The 15,971-nt window shown below is 42.5% G+C and overlaps 1 pseudogene; it reads right to left on the minus strand.

Annotated features, from left to right (window-relative positions):
- Positions 1–14,522, minus strand: part of LOC137379973 (maternal DNA replication licensing factor mcm6-like) — a 95,982-nt pseudogene extending 81,460 nt beyond the window's left edge.
- Positions 14,523–15,971: the final 1,449 nt, after the last annotated feature.

Genomic DNA, 15,971 nt, shown 5'->3' on the forward strand with positions numbered 1-15,971 from the left:
CTGCTCCGCCATTCAACTAGATAGCAGCTGATCTTCTACCTAAACGCCATTTTCCTGCCCTTATCCCTTGATATCTTTAATATCTAGAAATCTATCAATCTCTGTCTTGAATATACTCAATGACTGAGCCTCCACAGCCCACTGGGATAGAGAATTCCAAAGATTCACCATCTGAGTGAAGAAATTCCTCCTCTCAGAAGAGGTAGGCCATTTTGGACTGAGACTGAGACTGTCACCTCATTCTAGACAGCCATCACCACCACCACCACCCTCACCCCAGCCAGAGGAAATATCCTTCCTGCAACTACCCGGTCAAGCCCTGTAAGAATTTTGTATGCTTCAAATGAGATCACCTCTCATTTTTCTAAACTTGAGAATATCGGTACAGTCTCCTGAATCTCTCCTCATAGGACAATCCCACCACCCCAGGCATCAGTCTGGTGATCCTCCATTGCACTCCCTTTATGGCAAGTATATCTTTCCTCAGAAAAGGAGACCACAACTGTACACAATATTCTATACAATTGCAGCAAGACTTCTTGACTCCTGTACTTAAATCATTTTGCAATAAAGGCGAACATACCATGTGGCTTCCTAATTGCTTGCTGCACCTGCACGTTAGCTTTCAGTGACTTATGAACAAGGACACCCAGGTCCCTTGGGTTCAGGTCTTGAAAGATATTTATATGCCAAAGTTCAGATTGTACATTGCATCTTGAAGATGTGCCACACTGAAGCACGGATATGCATGAAATGCAAAGCAAGAGCTACAAGAATACGAGTGTTTGGCAAGGGCGAGTACATGTGGAATAAGCAATGCTTTCCAGCAAGTAAACATCAGGCTATGCACTTTCCAGCCAGTGTAGTTGGGTAGGATTTAGATGCCATATTCCTTTGTGCACTGTCTTGTTCTCTGACCCCAGGTCCTACAGGGAATGTTCAATGTTGAATCTGCTTTCATAAGTCGTGGGTTGGGGGGAAGGGTGCTTTGAAGTGCCAAATCGGCACCATTGGGGTAACTCCTTGCACAGAGGCAAAAGATGTGCAGGCAGCTCTGCATAATTAACCTAATGAGTTGGAGGACTAATTCCAGGGCTGTCAGTGGACCTCTGCAAAGCAGCACAGAAACCTCACTTGTGCCACGAGCTTCTTTGATATCTTTGGAATACACTTCATGATCTCCAACTACAAGTTCAGGATAACAAGCGAGAGTGAGAAGTGTACAGACATTTCTAATCACAATTTGGTTTTAATGAAATAGGAACATTTTGATTTAAAACCATTAGATGGTGCATTTGAAAAAATATCATACACAGATTAGTGATTTTTTCCAATGGGTACTTTACCTAAATAGAAGTTACAGATATAAATAAACAAAATTATGTACTTGTGTCTGGCTGGAAAGTCTTGAAAAGCCACATAGAATTCCTGAGAAGCAGGAATGTTTCCATGCTCTCGAGCAAAATTTCACACTGCTCGACAAATATATGGATAAATTCTAAGGTAATAAAAATTGAGAGAACATGTAGGCATTAGGGCTATTACAGTGGTTCACTGCTTTCTTTTTCCAAATTTTTTGAAGCCACGTTTCCTGTTGTATTCTTTAACAGCTGTAATAGTCCCCTTTCCCAGGCCCCATCAATATACAGTCCCTTAGTGCAAAGCCCCTTCCTCAAGTATAATTTCCTCCCATCCCAGCAGATGGGCGAACCCTGATCCTCGGGTGAACATTCGAGATGTGGCTCCTTTTAAATAAAAGCTGCTTTCATCATTTCATATTGCAAGCTCCCAAGCCAAAAGTATTTTCGATTGTTACAATTTATTACACTTAAAACAGAAGGAATTATTTTCTTCATGGTAATGGATGGTGCATTTCCATTCAAATAAATAAATCCTGTGCTTCTCTGCTCTTAGAATCATACAACAGATAAGGAGGCCATTCAGCCCATCATGCTGTCAGCTCTTTTAAAAGAGCTATCCAATTAGTCCCATTCAACTACTCTTTCCCCATAGCCCTGCAAAATATTTTAAATAAATATCCACTTCCCATATGAAAGTTATCAATTCTGTTTTCACCAGCCTTTCATGCAATATAACTAAATAAGGGGCCACTTGCATCATCTGTTGTGCTCAACTCCAAACCTGAACGGGTTTTCCTTCTCTTCAAAGATGATGGATTTCTCTTAAATAAATAACCCACACTCAAAATACGCAATAAATATCCATTTTCAAATTGGGAACTATATTATAACTCATTAAAAATAAATTATATTTTACATTTGAAACAAGTAAACTATCCCCATTTCCTTCTCCCAGCAATTCTGGATTTATTCATGCGATTGACCAGTTCCTTTAATTGGATGGATTCCATTCTTATTTCTGTACTCCTTACCGCAAAATTTTAAAAACATTGATTTTTTTTTTTTCCAGCTGCCACCTGGGGCACAATTCTTTAGCAGTATTGAAAGAAGCAATATCAATGTCAGAAGGTTTTTAGGTCCTATTTGCAACTCCATAGGAGATTAACCAGCATTCTAGGAAACACTATGTGGGGCATGCATTGCATTAAAAACTCCTATGTGAACCAATTCTTACAAGAAATTACATTATAAAAGTATCCACGTTTTTCTACAACAACCTATACCACTGTAGGTAGTCAAAACAAGAAATGCTGGAACCACTCAGCAGGTCCGGCAGCATCTGTGGAAAGAGAAGCAGAGTTAACGTTTCGGGTCAGTGACCCTTCTTCGGAACTGACAAATATTAGAAATGTCACAGGTTCTAAGCAAGTGAGGTGGGGGTGGGGCAAGAGATAACAAAGGAGAAGGTGTAGATTGGACAAGGCCACATAGCTGACCAAAAGGTCATGGAGCAAAGGCAAACAATATGTTGTTTTTCAACACACCATTAACATATTGTTTGCCTTTGCTCCATGACCTTTTGGTCAGCTATGTGGCCTTGTCCAATCTACACCTTCTCCTTTGTTATCTCTTGCCCCACCCCCACCTCACTTGCTCATAACCCATGACATTTTTAATATTTGTCAGTTCTGAAGAAGGGTCACTGGCCCGAAACGTTAACTCTGCTTCTCTTTCCACAGATGCTGCCAGACCTGCTGAGTGGTTCCAGCATTTCTTGTTTTTATTTCAGATTTCCAGCATCCGCAGTATTTTGCTTTTATTCCACTGTCGGTCGGTAGTGCTGTGATAGAACTTTCAGAAAGTATCTCAGCTTGCCGGTCACATAGGCAAATGAGAGAGAGGGAGAGGGCAAAGGAGTGAGAGGTGGGGAGAAAGAGACGGAATGATTTTAAAAAAGGAGTTATATTCATCAGGAAAAATTGTAGGCTATTTAATGACTTATTCAATGGTTCCAATACTATCCTTTAAAAGGGCATAAATACCAGTTATCATACATGCAACAGAAAAACTTTTACCCAACCTGTAATACTCCTCCTGAATTGTTGTTGCCAGCTGCTGATTGTAATATTCTATATCGGTGAAGCTCACAAATAAAGTATTCTGTTCTGGTCGCATAAGCTCTTGAGTGTCTTTAAGATACTTAACATCCCCAATCAACATTTTGATACCTGAAAATATAACAGGGCTTAAGAAATTCAAACTCATATATACTCATGGTGATAACCAAAATTGGTTTAAATACAGTAAAAACTCCAAAAATCCACTTTGCAAACTAAATTTGCAAAGATTAATTTTCATTATTTGACTATTAATTGTTGATCTTAAGGAAATATATGAAGCAAACGCAAACAGTACCTCAGCAATATCAGCATCATTAACTTGTATTTAGATAGCACCTTTAGATTAGATATACAGCACTGAAACAGGCCCTTCGGCCCACCGAGTCTGTGCTGAACATCAGCCACCCATTTATACTAATCCTACACTAATCCCATATTCCTACCAAACATCCCCACCTGTTCCTATATTCCCCTACCACCTACCTATACTAGTGCCAATTTATAATGGCCAATTTACCCATCAACCTGCAAGTCTTTTGGCTTGTGGGAGGAAACCGGAGCACCCGGAGAAAACCCACGCAGACACAGGGAGAACTTGCAAACTCCACACAGGCAGTACCAGGAATCGAACCCGGGTCCCTGGAGCTGTGAGGCTGCGGTGCTAACCACTGCGCCACTGTGCCGCCCTAACATAGTAAAATGTCCCAAAACACTTCACTGGAGCATTGTCAAACAAAATTTGACACCAAGCCACATAAGAAGCTATTACAACGGAGGACCAAATGCTTAGTCAAAGATAAAAACAAAGTGCTGGAAATACGCAGGTCTGGCAGCATCTGTGGAGAGAGAAGCAGAGTTAACGTTTCAGGTCTGTCACGTTTCATCAGAACTGGCAAAGGTTAGAAAAGAATTAGGTTTTAAGTGAGTGGGGGGGTGGGGGGCGGGTGCGGGTTGGTGTGGTGGGGAAGAGAACAAAAGGGAAGGTGCGTGATAGGGCAGAGGGCAGGAGAGATTACATAGCAAAGCTGTCATGGGATAAAGGCAAAGAGCGTGTTAATGCTTTTGGTGAAAGACAAAGCATTAATCCAGAGAGAATGTTAATGACAGAATGAGCGGCTCTGTCTGCATGAAAAAACAGGCACATGGTTAAACAATAAAATATAAAAAATGCTTACAAAAGGACAGTCATGCTCTGAAGTTATTGAACTCAAAGTTCAGTCCGCAAGGCTGCAGAATGCCTAATCGAAAGATCAGGTGCTGCTCCTCGAGTTTGCGTTAATGTTGATTGAAACAGGCCAAAGACAGAAATGTTGGCGTGAGAGAAGGCGCGGGGGGGGGTGCGGGCGGTGGTGTTGAAATGGGCAAGCGACCAGAAGCTTGGGGTCATGCTTTCTAACTGAGCAGAGGTATGTCGCAAAGCAGTCACCCAATCGGAGTCTGGTCTCCCCAACATAGAGATGACTGCATTGTGAGCAGCAAATACAGTATAATAAATTGAAGTACAAGTAATCGCTGCTTCACCTGGAAGGAGGCCTTGGATGGTGAGGAGAGAGGAGGTGAAAGGGCTGTTATTACACCTGCTGCAATTGCATGGGAAGGTGCCGTGGCAAGGGGACGAGGTGTCAGGGTGATGGAGAGGACCGGGGTGTCGCAGAGGGAACAATCCCTTCGGAATGCTGACGGGGAGGGGAAGGGAAGATGTGTTTGATGGTGGCATCACGCTGGAGGTGGCGGAAATGGCGGAGGATGATCCTTTGGATGTGGAGGCTGGTGGGGTGGAAAGCGAGGACAAGGGGAACCCTGTCGCAGCTCTGGGAGGGAGGGAAAAGGGTGAGAGCACAAGTGTGGGAAACTCAGAGGCTAAAGCATCATTTTAACAAAACATGATCACAGTTAGTTGAGAGGTGAAAAGTTGGAACCACCCACACCCCTTGTCTGTAACAACTAGAGTTAACAAAAGCTTGGACAGAGGTGTCAGCAACAGATGAGCTGAGACAGAGGCTGAGTTGAGTGATGCGATGAAGGTGTCAATAGGCTGTCTTAGTGATGCAGCAGAAATGCAATCGGAAACTTATCTTGGGGTCAAATATGACATCAAGATAGCAAACAATCTGGTTCTGTCTCAGACAATTGCAGGAAACGGAGTTGTGGTGGGTCTGAAGGCAATGACTTTGGTCTTCCCAATATTTAAGTTGGAGGAAACTTCTGCTTATCCAGTACTTGATGACAAACAATTTATAGTGATTACTTAGAGGCACAGGGAGCTGGCAGTGAGGTAAAGCTGAGTGCTATCAGTGCACATGTGGAAACTGACACTATATTCAGTCAATGCCGCTAAGGGCAGCACGTAGATGAGAAATAAGGACGGGGCCAAGGATAGCTCCTTGGGGGGCATTGGAAGTAATGGTGCGGGAGCGCTAAGAGCAACCATTGATGACAATACTCTGGCTATGATTATATGGATAAGAATGGAACCCAGTGATCTGGACAACAGTGGAGAGACACTGGAGGAGGATGGGCTGGTCAAACACATCAAAGGCTACAGGCAAGTCGAGCAGGGATAGTTTATTTTTGCCAGTCATGTAGGCTGTCATTTGTGACTTTGATAAAAGCCATTTCGGTGGCAGAGGCAGAAATCTGATTGGAGGGAAAGAGAAAAGACATCCCGACCAATCAATATCACTTGCAACCTCAAAATGACAATCAGCAAACATGTTATTTTGAGCTTAAATATTGACCGTTTTTATATACTGTCAACTCATTTATCATAATAAGCATACACGTAGATAGGCTATTTAAGCTAGATAGGTTAGGAAGGACCTAGAAATGAGTATAATTACGAGGGTAGAATTAGGCCAGATATCAGCAGGGACGACTTCTCACCAAGAATCACTAAACCATGGAAAAAGTTGGTGGCTTATGCAGCAGCTGCACATACTCTGCAAGCATTCAAAAGGGAACTGGACAAAACCATTCAGAAAAGGTTTTTAAAATAAAACTTGGCCTCTGGCTTCCACTGTCAAGCGTGGCAGGATTCCACTCCAAGTTTCCAGCAGAAACTCAGGGATCGGTACTTCTGTTGCACCCGGATTGTGAAAAATTGGAATGTGGTCTTGAGGAGGCCAAAGCAAAACAACGGGCAGATGTCCTAGTCTATTGCACTCTCTGGGATCTGAGAAAATGTTCTTCTTAAGCAGTCCCTCAGGAACGAGGATGACTTTCTTCCACTCCAGGGCTGTGGGTCCTTAGGTAACTGAATGGTCCAATTCTGGATCTGCACACTGCCACAGGTGGGGCAGGTGGCATTTGGTGAGGCAAGTGTATGGGATGCTCAAATTTCCAAATGCTCATTCTGCTGTTTGCACTTGGTCACTGCCTGGGCACATTGTTCGAACTGGCTGGCACCTTCATGGATGCTTCACCACCATTTTGGGTGGTCTCGGGCAAGAGATCCCCATGAATCATTGGAGAGGTCACATTTTTTCAGGAAGGCTTTAAGGACATCTTTGTAGCATTTCCTCTGCCCTCCTGGTAGCCTCTTGCTATGATGGAGCTTGGAGTAGGAAGCTTGTTTTGGGAGTCTTGTGTCAGGCATGCAGACGATGTGGCCCACCCAATGTAACTGACTAGCCATGACCAGTGTCTCGATACTGGGGGTGTTGGCCTGAGAGGACACAGATACCGGATTGCCTGTCCTGCCACTGAATTTGCAGGATCTTGCAGAGGCACCGCTGGTGATATCTCTTCAGGGCTTTGAGATACGTGCTGTACGGTGTCCATGTTTCCGACACATGCAGGAGGGCAGGTAACACTGCAGTCCTGTAGACCATGAGCTTGGTGCCTGATCTGAGGTCTTTGTCATCAAACATTTGTTTCCTCAGACAATCAAAGGCTGCGCTGGCACACTGGAGGCGATATTGAGTTTCATCATCGATGTCTGTCTTTGCTGCGAGGAGGCTCCCAAGGTATGAGAAGTGATCCACATTGTCCAGTGGTTCACCATGGATCTTGATAGGCGCAGCGGTGGGGAGAGGGGGGAGGAGGGCAGTGTTGTGCTGCGGGAGCAGGCGGATAGAGGACCTTATGAAAGTTTAGCTTGAGGCCCATTCTTTCATATGTCTACGTGAATGCATCGACGAGGGTGTGCAGCTCGACCTGAGTGTAGGCATACACAAGTGTCGAAAGAAAAGTTCTAACCTATAATGTAATGCCTGCAATACTAGTTTACCACTAGATGGAGTGACAGTCAAGCTTTTTTTTACTGGTTCAGCAGGACTTTGCTGTGGCATACCTTTAAGAGGCATGCCTAAAATTCCTGTCGATCACCATACAGGGTATAATGTATATACTCAGATAATCGGGCAGAAGTTAGAAGCAGTCAGAGATCAGATGGGTTAGTTAACCTCCCAGTTATTGTTGTACAGTTTCATATCTTCAAATAAAGAACCTATATATTTTAGTTACCAGCCCCCTCGTGTAGTTGGTGTGTTTGTTAAAGGAAGAGCAACACAATATAGTGGCGGCTGGTGGTGTTTGAAGAACTGATGCGAAGATTTTGCAGAACATGCAACACTGAACCCCTCCACATGCTGTAGAACTCCAGAGTGTGACAGTTAGATGATGCAACTAGTTCCTCTGCAGTACTTACAGCAGCTTGGAAGTCCATGTGAGTGATTGTGCAATGGTGTAGTCGTCCATTACACAGCAGAGCCACTCGGTCCCGGTAAAACAATTGCAGATAAGGGGAGGGTTAGTCGAAGTCCAACGGCTGATAAAAATTGGACAGAAAATAAAAATATTTTATATAACTGACTGATTGAGGTGTGGCACTGGGCATCAGGGCACCAGATCAGGAGGACTGGAGGTGGGAAGGGGTGGCAACCAACCACTCAAAGCCAGAAAATTAAAAAAAATAAGTCCGCTGAGCAGCAGCTTTGAAAAGGCTAAAAAAAAATCTTCACCGCCATTAAAAATTTTTGCTGCCAAAACTCAGCTTCGTGGCGTGGCCTAACAAAAGAACAGGATGGCAGCAACAGCACCGCCCATCCTAAGTCCAACAACTAAGCATGGCCATCCAGGGTATTACAAACTGTTGGAGCCACAGAATTTAAACCCTTAAGGTCTGTGTATGCTTGAATATTTATTCCTGCCCCAGATTTAACTGGAACTCCTGCGAACACTGACAGGATAACTATAGAATTATCATCCCTGAATTGGAAGGCAGATCTCCTTACTGAATTTAAATTGTTCAGCTATGTTTTCTGGACCTGGCTGGCTCCAAACCAGACAGTCAAGGCATCAAGGTAAAAATAGCCATAGGGAATGGAGGTCATCACAGACTGAAGTCATCAGGACTGCCAGAGAATGGCCTCAGAAGACAAGTAAAATATGGCCAACACTGGAAGACCAGTTAAGAGTGAAGCTCAACTTCCACATACACCGTCTTGAGTTTATATCTTTCAGACAGCAACCCGAGGAGACGATAGATCAGTTTGTCAGCCACTGCAGAGATAAAGGGCACAATTGTGACTTTTACAGAGGCAGAGCTGGCTGATGGTTTCTAACCCTCTCAAAATATTTCCCCCCCCTCAAAGCATTTCAAAAAGACCAACCCAAAGGTTACAGCTTGCAAGTGTTTCCCAAAAGCAGTCGCAAGTATGAAGCAATCTTTATGGGCAGACAGACTCTATAGGCTCTGTGCACACCATTCACGATTGGCATGGTAGCCGTTTGAATAAACCTGGTAAGCAATGCAGGCAGTGCCGCCTTATACATGCACCCACATATACAAGGCATGTGGCACCAGAGGACACTGGAACTGACAATGCAAGAAGCCAAAGCCAGGACAGGTGGCTCAACTCCAGGGCAAGCCACAGTTGGATGCAAGCCAGGTACAGCATTCCAGCAAACAAAAGTAGCAAATCCATGAAATGACCAGCCAGATGACAAGGTTGGATGAGGATGACCAGAGCATTTACATACAGTGAGCAGGCATTCCATACAGTCAATATCACAGAACATATTGACACTGTGGTACCATCCAAAGCCTTTGCCACTATTCACACTGTATGCTTACAGAAGCCTGGGAAACATATCCTGTGGGCAAAAATTGATACAGGTGCGAGTGCTAACATTCTTCCACTTTGCATACTGAAAAACATGTACCCACAGAAGTGGAAAGTGATGGCTCAACCAACCAATGCCAAGCGCTCAGCCTACAAAGGCTCGGAGATTCTGTCACTGGGATCCATCAGTTTTGAATTTCTCAAAAACTCAGCATGGTCAGCCCAGATGTTCGATATCATGGACACAGGTCCAGCGATTGCAGACCTTCCAGCTTGCAGAGATCTGACCTTGGTTACCTTTCATAGCATTGACACGATAATGGTGAAGACCAACAAACCAAGGACAACTGCAGACTATCTATAATAAGCAGGCACTGCAGGAGCTGGGGCACAAACACAGAGTCAAAACTCATAATCAATACAATCAAAGAAGCAACAAAGCAGTGCAGGGTCCAACTGGAAACAGATCTGAAGATTGAGAAGAAGTGGAGAAGGGCACTACAAAATGTCCTCCAGAGGGAGAGGGACATCATCTCAGAACTGAGATGACAAACACAGCACCCTGAAGGAATTCCTTCCATTACAAGACATTGCACAAAATGTACGAGTACAACATCCAACCAATTGAATATAGAATCCAGCAGAAATCATAAGTATCTGTCCAGAATCATCATACCAACGGCACGACACTGTGAAGAAATCAATCCCAAATCAGGGAAGTGCAAGAACAAGGAACATCAAGTAGCCCAACCGCAAGTCAAACATGATCTAAAACACAATTTCAAGCACAACACTCCTACAGACAACCAGAGTTGTGAAAACACAGTGATCTCAAACCAACTTCACAGTAACCAAGTCTGGGCATATCAGTAAACCTCTATTACGCTTCAGAGACTCATCAATTTAATTACTCTGTATAATTGTTTTTTTTAAAACACAACAGTTTTCTCTTGATGTAATGTAAATAGTTCTGACCATTAAGTTAGAAAAAAGGGTGATGTTGTGGTATACCTTTAAGGGGCATATCTAAAACAGCTGTCCAACACCAGACAGGATCTGATGTATATACTCTTGTAATCATTGAACAGAAATAGGAGCAGAAAGACCACACACATTAGTTAACTTCCCAGTTATTGCTGTACATAATTCAATTTCTTCAAATAAAGAATCTACTTACAGGAAAGTAACTTGCGAAGACATAAGGGGGCCACAAAAGGATATAGATAGGTTAAGTGAGTGGGCAAAGACCTGGCAAATGGAACATAATGTGGGAAAGTGTGAAATTGTCCACTTTGGCAGGAAGAATAAAAAATGCATATTATCTAAATGGTGAAAGATTGCAGAGCTCGGAGATGCGGAGGGATCTGGGTGTCCTAGTGCAGGAATCGCAAAAGGTTAGTATGCAGGTACAGCACGTATTTAGGAAAGATAATAGAATGTTATTGTTTATCGTGAAGGGAATTGAATACAAAAGTAGAGAGGTTATGCTTCAGCTATACAGGGCATTGGAATATGGTGTACAGTACTGGTCACCTTATTTAAGGAAGGATATAAATGCATTGGAGGCAGTACAGAGGTTTACTAGACTAATATCTGGAATGGGTGGGCTGTCTTACAAGGAAAGATTGGACAGGCTCGGCTTGTATCCACTGGAATTTAGAAGAGTAAGAGGCAACTTGATTGAAACATACAAGATCCTGAGGGGTCTTGACAGGGTGGACGTGGAAAGGACGGTTCCCCTTGTGGGAGAATCTAGAACTAGGGGGTGACTGTTTAAGACAGAGATGGGGAGAAACTTTCTCTGTGGGTCGTGTGCCTTTGGAATTCTCTTCCTCAAAAGGCAGTGGAAGCAGTCTTTGAATATTTTTAATGTAGAGGTAGATAGATTCTTGATAAGCAAAGGGTGAAAGGTTATTGGGAGTAAGTGGAAACGTGGAGTTATCAGTTCAACCATGAACTTATTGAACGGCAGAGCAGGCTCGAAGGGCCGAGTGGCCTACTCTTGCTCCTAATTTGTATGTTCATATGTTAGTTTTAGTTACCAATCGCCCTCGTGTGGTTGGCGTTTTATTAAAGAGGAACCCAACAGACTTCACTTAGTCAAGGTACAGTGTGATATTTGAACTAAATAGATTCTTCAAAAGCTTACTCTGGTAATTTCTAATTTACCTCACTCCTGTAGTCACTAAATTCATAACCAACTTTTAAGGTGCATCCACACTCAGAGGCAGCATTCTCACCAGTCATAGGGTGTGTTCAAAGGCCCACTCCAAAGATACAAGCATATAATCCAGACTGACACCTCATGCATTACTGCACTGTCAGAGATGCAGTCTTTCAGGAGAGACATTAAACCAAAGGCTCATCTGCTCCATTATTAAATTTTGTAACCAGGTTAGATTTACTCTACAATATAACAGATTATGGAATCAAGTGTGCCTGCATGCACCTGGACAGAGTATGCTACAAATTGTCCAAACTTTGTGAAGTTGTGCTTCACTGCTACTTCTTTTTCCTCTGCATCAAGTATGCACTTTTTAATCCTCATTTCACTTAAATTTGCAAGTCTGTGGAAAAGTCATTGACTTGAAACGTTAACACTCTCCCACAGATGCTACCTGACCTGCTGAGTATTTCCAGCATTTTCGTCTTTTAAATTTGCAGTATTTGTTGTTCTATGCTTCCATCATTCGTTTGTAACCTCTTGTTTAAACACTTTATGAGTGTAGTCATTTCTTTTGTGTTAGGGTAACTCTGGCTTGGAATTTGCACCTTGTGCAGGTAACTTTAAATGACTAGTTGCAACTGTGATTTAATAAGTTGAACAGACGATTTTTGGCCTGTCAGTGAGATGCTTTGTCCAATCTTTTTTCAACATTAAACACTTCTAGCAATCACCCATTTTATCCTCTTTCTTGGACATATAAGACTAATGCCATCAAGTCTGATCAAACAAATATTCAAGGTCAAAAGCTCATCATAGCACAATTGTGCCTTGCAGAGTAAATGAAGAAAATAGCAAACAGGAGAGAGCAGAGAAAGGGAAGTTTGGGAAATAAGAAATAGGAGCAGGAGTTAACCATTCAGACCTTCAAGACTGCTATGCTATTCAACAACATCATGATTGAGCTACTCCACCTTCCTATACTCTTCCCACATCTCTTAATTCCCTTGGTATCCAAAAATCTATCTATCTGTCCTGAATATACTCAATGACTGATCATCCAAAGAACCAAAAGTCTTTAAAATAGAGTTGAAAAAAATCATTTCCAGCTTAGACTTTTTGTAACTTAAGTTGGGGGTGCGGGCTGTGGTGGGGGAAGAAAAGAGAAATCAGGTATGTGATAACTAGCATCGACATTGAACACTATATGATCAAAATGACAACTTTTAAAATTATCCCTGAGAAAGAGCTGCATGGTGGCAGAATTATAACCTTTAAGTGTGAACAATTGAGCTGTTAAAACAATTAAGTTACATTTTTTAAAAATTGGGCCCATGTCCTTAAATGGGCAGTAACAGTCAAGAAAAAAATCACAGCTTTAAACTGGAAAAAAGGGATAAGTTTGACAGGACAAGGTAGAGCAAAACAGGGAATAGAAGTGACAACAGGGTAAACAAGTAAATGTTTGCAAATGTCTTTTAGATGTTTAATTTTGGATTAATATTGCAGCAATAAAACTATTCCAGAGAGCTTTATTATTGCAATAGTGGGGTGGGTGTTTCAACGAGAGATGCTGAAAACTCACTAAACTCATGTTTCTCTCAATTTTCTGCTATTTTACCAGTTAATAGCAATCTTTACTTTTGCACATACCTCACACATTTACAGCCAACACTATTAACTTAAAGTTTTATTACAAGATTCTTGTTTTATCAGGTCTTTAGTTATACTGCATTCCACAAATGCTTTAAGTCATAATAAAATGTACCACTTGCTCTTTCAACCATTACATTCCTTTAAATGTTTCTTATTTCCCAAACTTCCCTTTCTCTGCTCTCTCTCCTGTTTGCTATTTTCTTCATTTGCTCTGCAAGGCACAATGCTATGATGAACTTTTGACTTGGTCATTAAGTCTGATCAAACTATACATTAGTCCTATATGTCCAAGAAAGAGGATAAAATGGGTGATTGCTAGAAGTGTTTAACGTTGAAAAAGCATTGGACAAAGCATCTCACACACAATTCTTACATACTGGAGCCTAGCAGAAATTTAAACAAGACCAAGATTAGATCCAACCAACTCCTTACATTTACTGAAGCAGCCCTTGCCGAGAAAAATGTTCCAGAACACCTCACAGAGGTAGGAACATTTCTCCAGGGCGGGATAAGCCGAAATGCGAGCGTTTGCTCAGCCTAGTCACAAGTTAAAAACATCTGACAGGGTACAACATGTGATACCTTACTTGAAATTGAAGGCTATAAAGAATTTCGCTTTAAAATTAGGTGCTGCCTTTGGAGTTTCAATTAGTCACCATTACTAAAGAACTATGGACTATGTTCCTATTAAAACATGTTCACACACACACACACACTTCTTAGTTAACTAATGTTAAAACATGCATTAACTCCATAGGCCGCGAACAGGACATGACCTTCATGTTATTGAACTCTTCTATATTGGTTATCACTTTTGTGATTAACGACCTTGTAGCATAATTATGGTTACTATCCATGAAAAAGTTATATGCGAGCGTTTTCGGGTAAAGTGACCCTATAAGTGCTACCCGCTAACCTTAACCATTTATATATTTGTAAAATGCCGCAAGATCAAAAACATTTTTAAAAAAGTGTCCTAATTTTAATTCCCCCAATACAACGTCCTAAATTGCTGAACCATCCTCCACCAGGTTCAGAATTCATATCCTTTTTCACTTACACTTCTAAAAACTCCAAGAACAGCTTCTGGCACATTTCAGCCAGCGCGTCCTTAACTTTTTGCTTCGCAACATTATCTAGCAGATTCACATCCATCGCTCTCTCAGAAACAGACAGCACAAACCAGCTGCTAACAGTGATCCACTGCCCAGCCCCATTTCAAACCTCCCGCCCAGGCTGACCTCCCGCGAAAACCCATTGGTCCCCGCTGCAAGAGCCATTGTGACCTCACTGAAATGTGCCTGGTCACTGGCCAATGGGAAGGGAACCTCTCCTCTTTGATTAATCAATTAGATGGTTTAAATTATCAATCGGAAACAGTGTCTCCTTTTTAAAGGGACACAAACAATGAGTTCGAAATTAGAATAAAACTAAGATAAAACTTCTCATATGATAATTTTGTTCCCTGTTCCCACTATAGGCTGTCCAGTCTCTCCGGTGCCCACCAGTTGAAGAACACCTCAAGCATACACCACGTGCTCCCTCTCCAAGAACACCCAGGTATGGACATAGCAGCAGAAGAGAGGCATGTTGCCAGAGTGACCATGCCCATCAACTGCACTCTGGCTGAACTTGGTAATGGCAACCTTGGCCAGCCCCAGGAGCAGGCTCAAGAGGAGATCCTCCAATTTGTCTCCAACGTGCCTGCTCCACCACACTTTCACCACCCCTCCCCCCCACACCCCGCCAAACACCGCAGCAGATAGCCAAAGATCAGGAGCATGGGACTGAAGCGTAGCCAAAAATAGAGCAGCCCCTTCAAATAATCGCCTAGAATTTGCACTCAGCGATGAAGCAAGGGTGCTCGCCGTTGAACTCGAATGAAGCTAACCTCAAAGATCTAGCGACTTTGTGGTGTGGTTATCCTCTCTCCCAAGAGCAGTTTAAATATGGCGCCGTCCAGGGAATGTCTTGGCTGCAGCAACAGTGATGTTAGCAAGCAGGCAAGCAGACAATCAAATTTTAGTATTCACACACAGCAAACCAGAGAATTAAAAACACTTAATATACTTCACTTTTAATTTAAATTCTCAGATAGCAAAATAAATGTTTTTGATTGGATTAAGACAGAACCTAATATAAAGATAAACAAAAAAATTAAGGCACAGTGGTGCAGTGGTTAGCACCGCAGCCTCACAGCTCCAGTGACCCGGGTTCAGTTCTGGGTACTGCCTGTGCGGAGTTTGCAAGTTCTCCCTGTGTCTGCGTGGGTTTCCGCCGGGTGCTCCGGTTTCCTCCCACAGCCAAAGACTTGCAGGTTGATAGGTAAATTGGCCATTGTAAATTGCCCCTAGTGTAGGTAGGTGGTAGGAGAATGGTGGGGATGTGGTAGAGAATATGGGGTTAATGTAGGATTAGTATAAATGGGTGGTTGTTGGTCGGCAAAGACTTGGTGGGCCGAAGGGCCTGTTTCAGTGCTGTATCTCTAAATAAAAATAAAAAATAAATAAAGACAAGTGGAATTTTTATCATTGGGAAGAAATTTCACAATCCACAAATATAAAATTAACTTCTCAGGACCAATAATTCTGAAGTTAGTACGGAA

Source organism: Heterodontus francisci, chromosome 2 (assembly GCF_036365525.1).
Source record: "Heterodontus francisci isolate sHetFra1 chromosome 2, sHetFra1.hap1, whole genome shotgun sequence".
In the NCBI taxonomy this organism is placed as follows: Eukaryota; Metazoa; Chordata; class Chondrichthyes; order Heterodontiformes; family Heterodontidae; genus Heterodontus; species Heterodontus francisci.